Source organism: Channa argus, chromosome 4 (genome assembly GCF_033026475.1).
Source record: "Channa argus isolate prfri chromosome 4, Channa argus male v1.0, whole genome shotgun sequence".
NCBI classification, from domain to species: Eukaryota; Metazoa; Chordata; class Actinopteri; order Anabantiformes; family Channidae; genus Channa; species Channa argus.
Window position 1 is genome coordinate 8,474,002 of NC_090200.1, and position 18,708 is coordinate 8,492,709.

Genomic DNA, 18,708 nt, shown 5'->3' on the forward strand with positions numbered 1-18,708 from the left:
ATTTCCCTTTAATAGGAAAGTTATTCTGTTACTCATCTGCTGCTAGTTTGATCAAGTATTTGAAATTGTTCCTCCGAAGAGAAGAAGCTGGTTCTACGGGATACTTTTTTGTGATTCTTTGATGATTTCCTTAACAAGACCATAGAATTAGATGGCATTATCTTGAAGATACTCTACATGACAGATTCTTCCATCTCCCTCATGCTTCTCCAGTGGCAGGTTTTTATTTTTTCTTGATATTATTCCTTTTAAAAGTAATGAATTTGACAGTTAGCATCACCAATACTTTTGAGCTTTGTTGAAAAAATAAAAAAACACATTGCAATGTATAACATTTAAGAAAACTAAGAAGTAAGCTAAAGGATATTTGACATACATAGTGATGTGGGACATTGTGATCTGAAGATTGAGATTTAATCTGTGAAGTCTGACAGCTTCTCTTTTTTCCATAATAGGAAAAGCGTTTTTTTTTTTTGTTGTTTTTTTTTGTCATATACTTTTTCTTCCATTCCATCATCACAGAAAATATCTTTGTTTTTAAATCTGCTGCTGGTCTGAGTCAATTCAAATGTTATTGCATCTGTTCCAGCCAGCACTGATTCATACTCCCCTGTCTCTCTCTCTCTCTCACAGTCTCAGGTCTTTGGGAATGACCTCAAAGTGTGATGCTTCTACACACTACTGTTGATGATATATACCAAAATGAAAGGAATTATTATATAATGGCGTCACGACAGCTTTGCCTACATTTTATCATCTGCAATTGTTAAAGCTTTACTTAACTTTCTTGAAATGTTTTTTCATCAAGTTGTTAATGAATATTTTGAAAAGGTCTCCTATGAACCAGATTAACACCTCTAAACAGATAGGGCTAGTTTCATTTTGTCTTCTACTCCCTCCTGTAGGCAAAATTGTTCAAAAACACAGATAGGTATCTTAAAAGTTCACCCAAACACCTCTAACTTTTATTTTTTCAGCTGCAGAGAATAAGTCTTAAAAAGGCAAAAGAGGAAAATGAGAGTCATCTTTCCTTTTCCTTGATCCATCATCTGCTCCCCCAGCCCTGGAAAATCCTTGGCCTCAGTGCTCGGGACTGGGGCAGGGAGGAGGAGGAAACAATGCTTGGAATTTGTAAAAAACTTGAGTCATTCCCACATGTCAACCTCTGGCTCAGCTCCTCCTCTTCTTCCTAAACACGTGGTTCCTTCAAGGCTTTTCTCATAAACTCTTCAGTTTCCCTGTTAGAGTAGATGTGCCATCGAAACAATGTCGTTGCTGCCTGAAACATACAGATGAATGCTTACATTTCTAGACTTTTATCCCTGAGTAAAGACATTACCAGAGCAGCGAATAAACTAAAGCGTCTATTATCCTTTGGAACTTGGGTGCCAAAACTCAAATCTTTGCAGTTAAACTTGCCACTTAGCTGGGGTTTTTATGTGCACCTGGCCTTTAACTCTGATTATAATATTTCCAGCAGTACTTAAAGGCAGCAGAAGAGGAGGGGATTTCCTCCCCAGCGGTCATTATCCCTCATGAGAAGAGTTGTGTCATTAAAGGACACACTGACTGCAATCAATGCTTTTCAATAACTGTAACATGCACATACTGTCTGGGGCTCTGCACTGCACATCTGTTTGCCTCCTTCTGATGCCAGCTGTCTTTTCCATGCAAACAGCGATTTGAATAGTATAATTAGAAGTGATTGAAATCAATGTGTGCTTTGTAGTGTGGCCTCATAGTCTCATTTTATCACCAGCTAATGTGAATTTTCTTCACATGTGTTAAAGAAGAACGATATTATGAGCAAATGTCACACCAACACAAAGTGCAGTGGGCCATAAAATGTTCTAGTTTGGAATCGTATGGGAGGCAGCCTCTGGTGCAATAAACCAATTTTTAACTATTTACTTTGGTAATACCACTATGTAAAACTATTCCAAATAAATGTCCTTCATTCACATGCTTGCAGTGAAAAGAGCTATATATTTTACAAAGCCACGGGAATGTAAAAGGTGAGCGCTTAAAACATACACAAAAATTCTAGCATTTTCCTGAGCTTTCAACATCTTACATCTTAGATCAAACTCTATCTGCTGAGGAAACAAAAAATAATGACGTTTTTTTTTTTTAACAATAGTAAACCTAGTAATTAAGTAAAAAAGTATATTAAAATACTTTAAAACTTGTATATAGTCTTTGTGCTGCAGAATTTATATGAATCTTAATTCATAATTAAAATTAATTATTGCTCAGTCTTTTTACCAAGAGATTATATATACCAGGAGCCAAACAGAGAAGCCTATATGGGATAATTCATCTTGAGCATTTTAAATTTGACATTTCAGGTGAAGAAGGTTTTTACAACCACCTTGTTTAAAAAAAGAAGGTTTGGTGTGCTTTCCACATTGCGCGTTCACGCGGTTGTCCTGGCCAGCCCCGTCTCCCGGCGCGCTCGCTCCTGCGCCAGGCTTGTGGAAAAAGCGGCAGCGGTGTCGCGCGGAGAGGTGCTGCGTGCGAAAAATCACTGGTCCTGGTGAGAGTTGAGCCAAACGCGGTCGGATCTTCGTTATTCCTGCCGAGGACGACGCAGTCAAAACCGGGGTTAGTTGGTGCCAAGAAGTGGCGGGACCGACGCGGCGATACACGGCGCCTGAAGGGTAAGAAAAAGTTAGCTAAGGGTTCCCTTTTCCCCCAAAAATGAAAGTGTATCAGCCACAAGTCTCTTCAGTTTTCTTCGCCTGCCAACTTCCAGGTTGAACAGCGGGGGAAACGGCACGTCTTTACGGACAAACGAGCCGCTCTGTGCTGCAGCGTTATCGCTGAAATGTGAAGCGTACGCAGGCGAAGACGGCGGAGAAGTTTGCTAGCTGTTGTCGGTGTTCAGCCAACTGAATGGTAACTGTTAGCTACTGGGTGCTCGCGGAGTCCGTGACCCAGCGTTAGCTGCTGCTGGTGCTGCTGTCACAACTTTAGTCAAAGATACGTGAAATGGTGCGTGACGACCACGGGGGAAATGTGATGCTGCTCAAAAGTTAGTTTGGCGTGCAGCTGGTTTGGAAAACGAGCCCTCGTCCAAATCCCAACTCCTCAGTATTTACAGAAGGGGATAGGCAGCGTTTACGGCGACTCACCTCTTTCGCCAAAGCAGGGATCTGGAGACCACCAGGGGTCTTCTAGAGGCAAAGGGGGGGAGCTGGTTTCATTGGAGGTATGTTTCACCACCCTGCACGTTAATGTAAGCGGTTTAATAGGATGCTTCACTGTTGTTAAAGGTGTTGTCGTTACTACAGCAGCCTCCCACTTATGCAGATGAATACATTGGAATTAGTGTGGAGCAATGCTTTCTGTACCCTGCGTGGAAACAGGTGTTGGGTATCATCCCGTCGTGTCCTCTTCCATCAAGCTGTCTTCAGCTTGTTTTTTCACACATCTGACCCGTGTCAGCCGCCACCCCCCCTCTTTTTCTTCTCTCTTTTTGTGTACGAAAACCTGATCACCTGCTTATCCCCATCATGTCACAGGACTCCACAGGAAGACATGTTTGCAAGTGTATTACATAAACTCGCTACGGTTATGAACATTACATCATGAATAATTTTACGTGTCCCTTGGGCATTTGACTAGATGCCTCTTTCTCTTCATGCAAATTTAAAGGGAGGCTTTAATTATAGCCTACAGCATTGAAAACACACAAGGTAACCGAATCACAACAGTCTACTTTTCTATAAACTATTGCTTTTTTAAATAACAATCACCAAATTTAGGTTTTTAGTAGTGATGTGAAACATTTCTTTAAATGTGTCCTTTCTGCCTGTCAGCTCTCAGGTTAGTTCTGAACTGTTACAGTAGTCAGTTTAATGGCAAAGCCAGGCGTGTACAAAGTCATCCTGGGTTTCTTTATAATAATGTACTATTGGTGATGGGGCTTCATGCGTGGAAATAAATCCAGTGAAACATTTAAAATGACTAATAATTCATTTTTAAATTGACTAATCATTTCAGTTTTAGGTTAGAGTATAAGAGTAGGACATCTTCACACGAATCATACATCACACAGTTTATGTCATTTCACGGTTCGTTCTCAGTGACGTTCTAAATGCGTAAAATATCTGAAATGTACAAAATATGCTTAGTTTCGGCGATACGTAGACACTAGAATAAGTTGTTCATTCCAGTTCCATTCCTGCAAATGTGGACATCTGAAAATCCACAGAATTCATTACTTTTTTCCTATACTACATACAGGGTTCTTTTGTTTATGTGAAAGTCAAATATTTTTTCACTCTGTGTCACAAGTTCAGACCAAAGAAGATTTCATTTCTGCTCTAAACCTCAGTCCATTCAAAACAGACACTGAGCTTTTGAGAAATAACATCTTCTTTGTGCATTCATGTGGGACTGTGGTAGTTGGATCCTGTTTTTACTTGCTCCTTTCTTTTGTTTTGATGACTGCCTGTGGTGTTGACAGTGTCAACAAAGACAGGCCACTGAAATTTGCCTGTTAAAAGCACATGAAGAGGATTTACCTTTCGATTAGAGTCTGTCCCCAAAGCATGTGGGACAGATATTTTGTTGGATTGTTTCCTATTTTTCTGAAATTGTGAACATATACCTGACATTCTTTGTGGTGATTCTCAAGAAGATAGTGTTTGTGGAGATCTTGATTTTACTCTGAGGTATTATGATTCATAGTGTCTTTGACTGATCAAGAAGAAGTTAGACAGAATATAAGCATGAATGGTCACAACATTTCATGGCAGCTGCTCAACAGTCACACGTATTTGCCTTTCACCTCTCTGTTTGCACATCACAGACATTCAACTCCCGTATTGATCCATGCTACTGTAGCAGTGTGCACATTACATAAATGTATCGTACTGCAAACTAAGCTATCTTTGCAATTACAATAGACTTTTTGCGATGTAGAGGACGGTCATGCATTTTTTTCCAGTGGCCTAAAGGCATTTTATGAAGTGACACTGTAATGAGATGTTTAAAATCTGTCTTTTCACATTGCAAGTTGGGATGAAAGTTGTTTTTGTTTGTTAGAAAGATCAGTGACCCACAGCTTCACCCGAACTCTCTGCTTGTCTTCCCCTGTAAAAGTGAAATAAGGCACAACAATTGTATTATTTGAATACTTGAAAACACAATTTCAATTATTATTTTTTTTGTCCTTTCGGCTTATCCTTCGAGTTCAGTGTCGCCATAGCTGATCATTGTCCGCATGTTGGTTTGGCACAGTTTTTATGCCGGATCCCCTTCCTGATGCAACCCTCCCCAATTTCTACTGGGCTTGGACCAGCACTGCACAGCTGGGGATGGGAATGGACTGTTGACCCTGTGGTCCTTGGATGACTGCCTTACCAACTGTAGCTACAGCCGCGTCACTGTGTACTTGAGAACACAAACGTGTAGGCTATACTAAAAGGTTTATTATTAAAAACCCTAATTGGCTTCAAGATTGAATGTGTCCCCTTGAAATCTTGTATTTAGAAAATGCCAGATCCAAGTTCCAACACACTAATTAGCTAATCAGCTAGTGTTGCATTTTTATGATTCACGATTTAAAGAACTTCATTGATCTCAGGATGACATTGCTTACAAAGTGAATCTTCCTTTTAAAAACTTTAAACACATTTATTTATAATTTTAGCGACGATAAACAGCAATGTAATTATTAATGAGCCTAATAGAACAAATTGTTAGACCATACTTTTGCTTTTTAATTGGTGTTTTTCTTTGTTTACATATCGCCTCATGGATTTTAAAATTTTAATTTTTTTCCTGAGGCATAATAGCATTTTTGGGCGAAACTATTGAATTATGTGTGAGCCTATGCTTTAGTCTCCTTCAGAGACATTGAATTCTGCACAGTTTTCCTATCTCAAATTGCCTTGTCTGAATCCAAAATGTTATTAATTGTAATTGGTAGAAAAAGTTTAATGTGTTCCAGGCACACATGAAAATTCAGAACCATCATAACCCTTTCATAACGGCTTTCAATATTCTGTACTGTATACATTCTTAGGTTTTGCTTTTTGCACTGTAAGTCCTGTTGACTTGGTGTCATGATTTTGTAACCTGACGTGTGTGTGCTTGTCAGAAGTAACACCTGTAACTTCAGCTTTGCTTGCTGGCAAAAGGGAATCTCACAAACTCTAGTTTTCTTGAGATATTATTAAATAATAAGTTATCTGTTGATTAAAAGAAAATATGAGTCCTGTGGTGACATCAACCTTGACCTCCCGCTTGCCCTGATATAGGTCTTGAGATAGGTAGCGGGTAGGAAACACAGGCACTCAAATGGTGGCTTTCCAACACAGGAACTGACCAGAGCCAGAACTTTACTTTACCCTTTTGGTTCGGGTTCGGCTTTTATTTTGATCGACTTAATCCTGCCTTGGAGACTAGATCTGGGAGACGAATTTCAGCACCCAGCAGGAGGTATTACCAAATCAAGTTTCAAGAACTTTCAGGGAGAGGGAGTAGATGCCTTCCATTTGGTTAAAGATAAAAGCTGTCTCCTCTCAATCATTAGCATAACAAGCATGGTGGGAAAGCGCATACATACAGACGAGAAATCTAATTAATCCTCTAACTCTGACTTATTTTGGAAGTATGGCCGACAAAATCTAACTGTATTGCAGCAGAAAATGTTCCTTTTTCATTTTTATTCTGCGTTTGTGTTGCTGTAGAGCTGGGGTCACCAATATGGTCCATGTGGGCACCAGGTCATCCGCAAGGACCCCATGAGTCGCCTGCTGGCCTGTTCTAAAAATGGCTCACCATCGAGCCAGTTACCAATGAGCTGCATCAAATTTTTTTGTTGCTATTCTTTTTTTAAAATCACATTTGATAGTTATTGTGACAAATCATTAACATGATTAGTGTCTTCACATAGATGAATATCATTAATTATTAATAATAATGTTCATAGTTGCCCCTGTACACTATAATAAATGATCAAAATGGAAAGAACACATTTGACTGAAAAACTTTGATAAAAGTGTATATTTGGTTAGATTAGTAATTAGGTTCTAAAATTCAGCATAAAACACTTCTGAATCTCAAAGGATAAACAACGTTGTTCCCATTTCACACCATCGGGAATTTGGCCGTGTAGTTGCCCCTTAAACAAAACATGTCAGGTTTTAGAAGGTCACCGAAGCCTGATGAAGTTCACTTTGGGCTAGAAGCCATGGTTTAAACTTCAGCTCTGGTCTTCTGCAGTCAAGACAAAGCTAGAGACAAGTTGTGTTTTGTTGTTCTGGTATAATCCATGATGGCAGCCCTAGGCTTATACTGAGTACATTTTGCAGCCATCAGGCAATAACATTGCACCTACCAAAGGTAAGGGTGGTGTCATCAGAGTCCTCCAGGTGGGAAGATGTCAAGGCAAATTAAAGTAATTCGCTGGACTCTGGTCCAGGGCTTGAAATTAAAGGTGTCCTGTTGTCCTGGGGACAGTAAATGCAACACCTGGTATTCTGTGTATGAGCGAGGCGGAGTTAAGCGAAGTGTCCCTGGCTGCAGCAGGGAGGGAGCAGATAGGTGAGGTAGAGCCAAACTGATATGGACAATATGGGCGCTGGTTAAGGTAGGGAGGAGAAAAACGCTCCGTTAGTTAACGAAGGTATGAGTGAATTTTTAAGAAACTCGTTAAACAATCATAAACGTGCAGAAAACCAATAGTTCTGTCTGCAGTCTCCCATTGACTGTCGTGTTCACCACAACAAGTTGGTTGTATACTCGACAACTGCTATGAACGCGTTAGCATACATGCACCTAAAGCTGTAAAATATATAAAGCTGTATGTGCCACTTAATGCACTTGTTCAACTTATGACACAGCAGCCCCCATGCTCCCAAACCAGACCCTGTAGCAGCTGTAACTGTCAGCAGAGATTTGCCATCAGCAGCAGACCGAGGTAGGAAGGGATGGGTGATGGGGACTGATTTCCTGCTCATTCTTCTTAAACTACATCTAGTTTCCATTTGATTAAGGAAGATATTAAGTGTGTGTGGTGACTTTGTTGTTTTAGGCATGGATTAATAAATTTTCACTCAGTTGTTAGTTTATTATGCTCAAACTCTCTTAAGGTACAGCACAATGTGAACTTTGAACTGCTGTACCCTAAAACAAAGCCAAATATACTAATGATAAGCTATAATTGTGATTACAAAATGGTCAAGAAATCTGCTGGTAATATGAGTTAAAAAAATGAAAACTTATATTTTAGCTGTTATAGTATTTAAACTATAGCAGTATTTAAACTAAGTATTTCAGTTCCATATTCCATACAGTATAATTTCTATCACAGAATTTAAATAACAATGTTACAAACTATAGCAAGAATTTACAGCTTAGTTTTTACATTGATGCATTTTTTAACCATAAAACAACAATAATGTTGAAAAATACTTAATTTAGGACCATGGTTGTTAAGTCTGGGACATTTAAAAGTAGGATTTGGGACGTTTGCACGACCCTGCACTAGTCACTCAAATGAATGGTTTAACAAAGTTATAGTAGATACTGATGTATTCTATTACCAATAGTCAATTTTTGTAAATTAGAAGTTTTATTCTTTAGGTGAAGTACATTCCTTGATAACATCTAAATTTTATTTTCAGTACCTTTTTTATGTTCATGTTCTGATCGATCATTTTACTAATTGATTTCAGAGTTGTTGCATGTGATTTTGTTTCAGTTTTACACCAGGTCAACTAAGTGTCATCAGCATAATGACTCATTTTTATGTCAAGTGTCAATCTTTGGTTTCAATATGAAAACGTGTGGTACACATGCAGTCAAACATGATTTACATTTAAATTAAGGTTTTGACAAAGATTTGTTATCTTACTTTTCTGGTTTTTAAAATTGGTTCAACAATTTTTTACTATGAGCTTTATTTTATACTATTAAAGTAATTTATTAGCAATTCTAATAGGCAAGACGTTATATTTAAATCATGATTTGCATAACCGTAATAATGGCTTTAATCTATACTACACTGGCTTTGTTCTCTTTGTATATATTTACTGTTTGAAGAGAGCTGATGTTTTTTCAACGGTTACAAATGTTTCAGTTTGACCTTTTCAAGGAATGTTGACTTTGTAAACACTTGTGATTATGTGGGAAAACTCAAGGCTATGGCTTTGCAAATAAGCTGTTAACCTTGAGAATGTAAGTCTAAGGAACCATTAGCTGAGTTGGAGTTATTATATAGCAATGATGTATAAAGAAAAAGAAATAAATCAACAGCAGTTTCAGTTGGTCATAAATATTCATAAATATAGTTCATATCTAGTGCGTTTTCAAATTAGTTGTTAGATGAGTAATGTATGATAGCGGGGGCAGTCAAAAAGTTTGATGCCGGTTTTTCCATTGCATTATTCCAGTAAGCCTCTGTGCCATAGTTGTTAGGCTATGCATACAAATGAGTGCTATGAGCCTAGGTTGATTACTGTAATGACTTTTGTCTAGCTAAAAGCTGTGGACTGCTGCTCACTCCTTGTCTCCTCACAGAGTTCAGCTATATGGCGGATCCCAAACTGGCAGTTAGTGTGGAATAGACCACACCTACCATCATCATCATCCTGTGATGTCCACACAACAAAGGCTCAAATGGGCCTTTTTGTTTTTCACATCTTATAGACCTCTCACCTGTCTTTCTTCTTGTAAAAATAACTTAAGTGTCTTTGGCGACTGTGGCACAGGAGATTGAGCGGCTGTCCACCAATTCCCCAGTTGCTGTTTCGATCCCCGGCTCCTCCAGTCACATGTCGAAGTGTCCAGGAGCAAGACACTGAACCCCAACTTAATTGCTCCTGGTGAGTGTTGCCCAGCTGCATAGAGATTGAGTGCGACTGGAGAATGAGAGGTAGTGTAAAGTGCTTTGAGCACCAATAGGTAGAAAAAGTGCTATATAAGTACAGAATATTTACAAATTTTAATGACTTATTGATGTGGGTTATGTCAGACATTATATTAGCCTAGCTGTTGTTTTTGATGGCCATTAGATTGCTTAATCAGAATGTAGCGTCATGTAGAATGAATTGTCTGCCATTTTTGATGTTGCTGACCTGACATTTCAACTTCTAAGATCCTCAGTTTCAGTTCTAACATGACTTACACTGGTTATGTTTTGAATATTTAAAAAGCCCAAAATGTTACCAACAAGTTGGGAGACTGGCATCTCTCCGGGCAAAACATGTCAAAAGAGAAATGTCAGTGTTAGGAGTAATATCTGCCCAATATCTCGGCTTCAGTTGCTTCTCTGGTAAATTCTGGATTAGAGCTTAAAAAGTGGTGTGAGATAAAAAACAAGCATTAAATGATTTGCCGTGTTTAACTGCCTTGCTGCCATATTAAGCCCCATATATGGAAGGATAATTCCCCCTTGCAATATTAGTGGTGATCTATCTACACAAGTATTTGTTTGAGTTTGAGCAAGGTCTCCATGATTTGTTGTGGCTATGGTGAGGCCAAAACAATTCTGTCTTACTTAAGTGTGTTAAGAATCCAAGGGAACACATACTTTTAGCTAAGTTTTGGCCTCGCTAACTCTCCAGGACTCTGCAGCTTTAAATGACCTGCTATGTGTTGTACTGAAATCTCTCAGATATACCACGTTGCTGTTGGTCTTGTTTACCATGGCAAACCCTAGCTCTGGCTGTAATTAGAGATTACAAGTCTGGGTGTTACTTACGTGCCTCATTACTATCTTCTAGAGTCATCTGAAGCACCAGCCTTTCAGGATTAGGTATGGTAGGTTTTGGGATCTGGGTTCTCTGTATATTTTTTCGTAGAAAACAGGCAGATAAGATTGCTTTGCCTGCAATAGTGAATGTCTTATAAACTGTGATTTCTAATTCTCTCCAAATACTCGCTTTTGTTTTGTTTTGTTCTTTGTTCGATTCAAAACATAGTGAAATACAGAAGTCTCATAAATTCCATATGAAATGGTTAGAGAGGGTGGGTGTGGTGTCTTTCTCTAAATCCACACTTAATAATGACTCTTCCTTACACAGCAAATGTATAAAACCTTCATGCAGTGTTCTGAGTGCTAAACTAGGTCATAGTGACTCACTCATTTAAATCCAAATTTAGGAATTCTCTTTATTATCTGTTGTTAAAATATGCCAAAACCATAGTGTTGGCTGATTTGAGCAATTGGAAAAACGTAAGTGCTGTCTCAAGCTGTAGCTGACAAATAATTGTTGCCAATGTAACAGGGCTAAGGATATAATGAACATAATTTCCGCATCATAATGTTGTCTGATGTTGCGCGATGCACTTTTCAAATATAGAAAAAACTAGCTACTCTTCTTTTATTAAATATAATATTGAAAATGCAGTAATTTGCCTAGGATAAACAATATAGCCAATGCTCAATATTAATGAGAACATCTTTGGTATCAGTGATTTGGAAGATTTGTATTTTTCGGCTTAAACTGCAGAGCAAACAGGGATTAACATTTGAAACAAAGGTTTAACAAAAAACATCACTAGATGGATAAAATATTAGATTGAAATATTGTACATTATCAGGCTGTGTCAAAAGGGAAGAAATACATGTAAGGGAGAAGAGTAATGGGAAGGTTCATTCTCATTACTGACTGCAGTGTTCACAGTGAGCCAGCAGTTAGCAGTGGACATGGCTGGATGTGGGTTACTTAAATAGTTTCATGTTGTACTAGGTCTGATCTCTACTGAACCTGGCAGGCAAAACAAGCTGATCAATAACAGCTCTTGCTGTCTTCTTGTGGTAACTCACTGCTGTAGACACAATGTGTAGTTACCTTTCTGAGTTGGTGCGTGTCAGCTAGGGTAAAGTTGCTTTAGCTTTACTCTTACCTGTCAATACATAACTGATAAAACGTCTAAGCCTAATGGAAGCGGCCAAATTGAAATAAAAACAAAAACAAAACATCCCTAAATTTTAATTTAGATAGTTTAGTATAGTTTTGGCCATATGGGGGCTTCTGTGTTGGCGTCCACGGTAGCTTATTGTGCATCAAGTTGAACGGATTGCACATTAAGAATGGCCCACAGTTTTACATGTCTTACAGTTTCAATACAGTCTTAGCTGTATGTATGTGCGTAAAGAATAGCTAACAAGCTTGTTGTTGTAAACACTTGACAGTGGATAGGAAACTCCAGGCAGAGCTAAAATTGTTTCTCTTATGCATTATTATAATTGTATAATTTTGTATAATGTTTTGATAATTTACACTAAATAGTTGTTAGCTGGGATTTTTCTCATGAGGACTGATGTTGTCCAGGAATTGAGGAGTAAGTCCTACGTTTACTGAGCTGTGTGCTGCTTCTATGTCACAGCCAGGGACATCTGCTAATTTCACTGTATTGATATCCTAGAAACTTAGGACACATAATTGTTTATATTCACCTGCTCTAGTTATTTTTTTACTGAAAAATTATCACACTTTAAGAGACAGTCTTCATTGTCCCTAAATTGTCCCAGATCCCAAATCTTTGTGTCATGATGCTTCACTGATTCTGTATCAGTAAGCAAAAGTTGTGTTTAGAGGATAATATTACCTGCAAAGCAAAGTTTAAGCAGCTGGAAATATACATTTATTCCCAAAGAACAATTATACCTTTCAGTATTTGTCACTAGGCATTCCAAGGTGGTTAAGACATTATGCAATCTTCCCAGTGCATCCCTGCATACATCACCTCACCACATGTAAACAGACATCTGCTGCATGACCTTGCCTGACACAGCAAGACTTGTCCACAAATAATCCTGTTGGTGCTGCTCAAATTAAATTTATGGACTCATTTTCCCAGATGAGTGAGGACACAGCTCAAATTACCCGTTTAACACATAGACTTTTAGACTCTGTTTTGCATACACACATGTGCACACACCTCCCATCCATTCCCTGATCTCATTAGTAATATTAGTGCATGCCATATCTGCAACAGTCAGTCCCATGTGGTTGTGTAAGTGCTCGTCGATTGGCCGACAGGGTGTGGATCATATGCAGATCCAAATGACTAGAAACCACTCCCATTCCTTCAGACCCTGGCCTATACCACAGCTTTAAAAGGCTGGCAGGACAACAGGGTGTCCATGCTGGTTTTCCAAAGAAGAAGAGAAAAGTATGTGATGTGTCTGTCTGACAATACTGTCAAAGAGACCGTGTAGCAGTTTGAGTAAAGTAGAAGCAGAAGTCCACATTGGGACAGCATTGGGATGGGAGAAGCAAGTTTGTTGATTTTGCGTTTGATCTGACTGCTTGGTGTGTGTGTGTGTGTGTGAGAGAGAGAGGGAGAGAGATTGATCGTGATAGCAGGAGGGTGTCCTGCCCAGATACTGGCATTCAGCCACTAGATGTGGGCCATGGAAGGAGGAGGAAGAAGAAGAGGAGGAGTTGGGAGTGATATGATACAGAGGATTGTTGACTGACAGGAACAGGGGCTGTACACATACTAGCCAATGAACATGAGGCTGACAAACAAGACCTCAGCACAACAAGCTCCTGTGTTCAGTCAATTTTATATGTCTGGACTCCCTGCTGGGACACCATATTGTAGGATCAAAGTGAAAATGTGATGTTCAAACATCAAGGTTGGTTTCTTGCACTGTTAATGCACACTAAGGAGGAGCTTGAGTGCTGGAAATATTTTTTCTGTGCCAAATCGGAGAAGAGACACAATTAGACAAAATGTATAGAATCAGAATTTCTGTTTCCGTGTGCTATTTTTTTTTGACGATCCCTCTGCCTTTCTGTTGGTGAGTTTGAGTCTGTGTTTTAAATTTCTGTCATGATGTTAAAAAGCGTCACCAGGGTAGGTTACTGCATCTACCATAGTAGGTCAGTAGAGAAATGCCACCTTAGCTTTACCCCAATGCGTCCAAATTTGAACAGTTTAAACTGCTTGTTGGCCAAACAGAACAAAAGGTAATCAGCTAATGCATTGTAAGCACCATAGCAGGCTGAAGCACCCATCCACCAACAGTTAACACAGTGTGACACAACTTCATATTCTCTATACACGTGTATTTACTCTGGCATGCATTTTCACCTGTGTGCCAGCACTATTACTACCCTCTGGGCAAGTGATAGAGTAGAACACCTGGACCAACAAGCGACCGTGAACTAGGCAGAGCAAACCCTTTCTATTTTTTATTCTTCTAGCAGAATCCTCCCTGGTATGATCTGAAATGAATGAAGTGATTTTGAGGTGGAAGGACTTTCTGGGAGATAACATTACTTAGACTTTGGATTGTCCTTTCTTGTGTTAAATGACATTAAAATTAAAATTGTTTCAGTTAAGTGTCAAAAGCATGGTCTGACATATTTCAATGCAGCTGAAGGGTTTGTTTTTTAATGCAGATGGCAGCTAACTTTACTTGTCATTGTCACCTACTTTGTATTTCAATACTGTTAAAGTTTCTCCCTATGTTTGCTTTGGGCAGAGGGAGTTTAACATAATTTTCCTGGAAGTGGCAGCTGTGAATTGGTAATGCATAACTTTTAACTGTGAGTAAGTGACGCAGTATCACATCTGATTGTTGTTGCTTTTGTTGCTCTTTTCTTTTCTCTCTTCACTTTCCACTCACCCCAACCGGTCAAGGCAGATGGCCGCCCACCCTGAGCCTGGTTCTGCTGGAGGTTTCTTCCGTTAAAGGGAGTTTTTCCTCTGGCTTGCTCCAGGGGGAATTGTTGCGTTCTCTCTATACATCTTTATAGTCTTGACTTTATTCTGTAAAGTGCTTTGAGATGACTTTGTTGTGAATTGGCGCTATACAAATAAAGTTGAATTAAATTGAAATCTGATGCTTGTATTGGCATTAGTGTGTACCTATATAAGACACATTTATGCAATATTTTGAGCAAATACTTGTTCTCCTTGTCAAGAACATCTCATAACTTTTAAGTCAAATTGGAGTGTGTCAAAAGTGTCTGCTAAATGTAAATGTAAAAAATAATTTAATGGCCAAACAGCCAAAACTTTAGCTTTAGGTGGTTGTGACTGTATAACATTGAGGTTTTGAAAGGAAAGTGTACTTAAGAGTGGTAATGCAAATCTGTGGGCTGCTTTATAGCTATTTTATAGCATCCCAATGCAATATACACTTCAAAAGAACAGATGCTTGTGTATTGTAAGAAAGACAATTGGGTCTTACCTTAAAGTCATGTCAAATATACAACTGCTGTATCTGCATGAAGCACACTTTACTTAAAAGTAGATTTCTTGCCACTATAGCGATTCCAAAGTGAGACATGAAGGTTGGGACAGGGTTTAGTGTAAATTATTTTTTACTCAGATATTCTCTACGCACCACGTGCCTTGGTAGCAATATAACTGCCACACTCTGCCCTTGCACAAGTTAATAGGCTTCTGCTGGGAGTGTGGGCTTGATCCTGAGTGAAGTTTTAAAAACCACCCTATTGAGTTTACATCACTCAATGTTTTATCTGGCTTGCTGCGAGTGGAGACAGTTTTAGTGGTCAGTCCGTGCTTTTCTGTCTAAACCAGTTTTATGTTTTCTTTGTACCAACTGGAGTTTTTGGGGCTTGGTGAGTCTGTGGATCTGTAATTAGTGCCAACCATAAACAACCGGAATCCCGCTGAGCGGTGCCATGGGTGGCTGCCCTCACCACGACAATCTGGAGTTTCCCTTTTGTCGTCGTATGTGTCTGATGTAGAGCCAGCTGCCCACCCTGGGAGCCGAACACCAAGTCCACCGTATAGAGAAATGGGAAGATGAAGCCGGGGAGATGGAGCAGAAACACAGATGTACCACTGAATACTACTGAAAGAAGAAATGGGAAAGAAGAAAATGGTTTGTAAAGATCGTGATAAAAGAGGGTTGTGTTAAGTAACTTGTACCCAGGAGACATCAGACTCTGTTTTTGTCTTCCTGCAAAACCAAATTTAAATAGAGTCTGATGCCATCTAAATGTAATGCATGTCCTCTGCTTTCGGATCAGCACTGATTCTTTTTCTGACTTGGCTTAAAGATTTACAATAATGACATCACTGTAAATGTACTACTGGGTAGCCCCTAATTCAGCCTTTTAGTAACTGGACTTCTTCTAAATGCTTGAATCATGACTTGGGTTAACCATTGTTTCATGGAAGAAAAGTGGCTAGTTTTAAGTTGCCGTGTGTGTTATATTTGTAGTTTTTTTTTTTTTTTTTCTGGCCATACTTTCTCCAATTGTGGTCTGGTTGTTTGATTTGCAAGCTGTTTATATGTCAGATATCTGTCACATCTAGGAGAAGAACTAAGTAAATATACCATTGGAAGCTCCAGCATGTCTAAAACATTTTTTCTTTTCAATTGCCAAAGTTTCCAGGCTCTTGTGAAGGTCACAGTGAACTCTTGGTTTTTATCGTCTTGGGAACAGGGTCTTGGCCTGAAGACATGCTCCATGGACCATTGCACACTGTCTCCTGCCCCTCCTGTGGCCTCTCATCCCACTTACTCTGCACACACAACCAAGCTAGGCACATGGCTAAGAGGAGAAAACATCTGTGCATTTCATGCTGACACCATAATGTTTTGCAAACGTTTTTGAAACTTTAACTTGCCTCAAGTCTGAAAATGTCATACATAATTTGGGGCCTAGTATCATGCAGCAAGCAGGATCATTTTAGCTTGGCATGTTACCATACCACAGGAATCTCGTAGTCTTACCTTCATATCAAAGGCCCGTGTGTGTATGTTGTCCTCACTTTACATCTCCAAGTGTTACTGAACACTCTTTGATTTGGCCTTAGCGTGATCATTTTGCAGACTTAATGCATGAAATTTGTTCAACAATGTCATAAGCATGCAATTTATTACAAACACAACTGAATGAGTGGGGGCCTACACTGGTGCTGTTGGATGCAATAAAACCCTTTGCATCACAGTAGCAGTGGCTTGGTGTGCTCAGCAGTGCATCTGTGCTGATTATCATTGCTGTTCTGCCATAAAGGGACACATGGAGCTGTTTAGTTATCAGCCTGTGTTGAAATACTGTAGTGCACTGTCAGTTAGAGCCAAAGGAAGGAAGTGGTCACGGCTAAAACTGGGAGTAAAGCAAAGATCAGGGGAGAATTGGACTATTCCTATGTGCAGGACATTTTTCTCTTATTTTCAGTTGTATCATGTCCCATGGATTTTTAGTCAAACTTCACTGTTCACTAATTGTTCAATGTTTCTTAGATTGTTTGTTGTCTCTCTGTACAGTATATGCTTGAACCTGCCTATACAAGTTCAAAGTAGAACAGGAGATGTTATGCATACATGTTTCAGACGTTTTGTATGTACATATTATAGCTTTCACAAATACATGGGTATTCACCCAAATCTGGATTAGTGCACAACACTCACACCTGCATGTGTTCACACAAACAGACTCTGTTCATCCCCCCCAACCCCCCCACCCTCTGCCTTCTAGCAGTCAATATTAGTGTTGGATTATACATTAAAGCCTGAATCATGTTTAGCAAGTGGACCCTCTTAAAACAAACAAAAATTCTTTCAGTGTAAATAGACCCCCTACCTCTAAAACCCTTGGCTCTAATAGTTTAGAGCCCCTAGCTGTGCTCTACACTAACAATTCCTTATATAGTTTGGTTTCATGGGTGAGCAGACTGCAGCATAAAGAGGGTGAAACCAGAATGCCATGCCTGCAGGGATGAATTTGGGGGCAGAGGAGTGGTTCATGTCTAATTTCTGGTGACTCATAGCTTTTAATGAGAATTTGGATATGATAGTGTTATAGAGAATGACTTTTGTCATTGGCATTATTAATGTAAAGTGCCTTGTGGGTAGGTGATGTGAATGTTTATGAAGATTATCTCCTGTCAAATGAGAACAGTGTTTTTGTCCCTTTGCCCAAGCTTGATGTCTTATACAGAGGTATATGTATCTGTCCATACAAAGTCTGTCTTTTTATTGGACTAGTGATTAAGTAATTTAAAAAGGAGACACTTTTGCAGACCAATCAGGCCACACTTTGTTTTTGAATTAAGATAACTGAAAAGCTCACATTCCAGTCTAGCTCAGCTATCCCTCACCTCAGTCCTTTCTTTCCCCCTATGCAAGCGATCTCCAAGCATGAGATCTGCTGATCCTCTGCCAGAGTGTATGTGACAACTCTGTCTGCTGCTCGTTCATCAATGGTCTGTTTCACATATAAATTCCGGACAATGTCAGGCAAAATCAGACCCGTGGATTTTCGAGAGTTGCGTTTCGCACATGTAAAACACAGCGGGACATCGTCTGAGTCAGAAGCGTCCACCCGGGAGCAACTCACTTAATTTCAGTGCTCTGTCAGCATGCAAAGGAGGTAGAGCATGGTAACAAACAACCAAAAACACGCCTATTCGCTCTCTTTAAGTCCTCCCAGCAATTCGGGCCGGAGTAGCTCCTTTTGTACTATGTGGCTTCTCTGGATAATGTCGGAGCATCTCACTCGGAGATTTGCGTTCTCACATACACCCCCTCCAGACAAAGTCAGGAGAATGTCAGGATTCCGGTGCATGTGGGAAAGGAGCTTCTGGACACATTTTTTGTATAAGGAGGTTGACGAGTAACCTCCATTTGGGTGGGAATTACCATTTTTTTTACATTGTAATGTGGTAGCTGTGGCATTTATGTGCACAGCCCTTCAGGTTGTCCAAATGAAATAACAATAAATACGGATGCCGAACAAAAGTACTATCAAG

At 39.4% G+C, this 18,708-nt stretch overlaps 1 protein-coding gene across 7 annotated transcripts in view; it reads left to right on the forward strand.

The window, feature by feature from the left end:
• The first annotated feature begins 2,506 nt into the window (after window positions 1–2,506).
• peak1 (pseudopodium-enriched atypical kinase 1) overlaps window positions 2,507–18,708 on the forward strand; it is an 89,226-nt gene continuing 73,024 nt past the window's right edge. For 5 of the 7 annotated variants that reach the window (XR_010914131.1, XM_067500651.1, XM_067500650.1 and 2 more), the window contains exon 1: window positions 2,507–2,660. The gene's annotated coding sequence lies outside the window, so the exon portion shown is untranslated. Of the gene's footprint in view, window positions 2,661–2,755; window positions 3,212–18,708 lie in introns of all 7 variants that reach the window. The other 2 variants (XM_067500652.1, XM_067500653.1) reach the window with 2 other exon arrangements.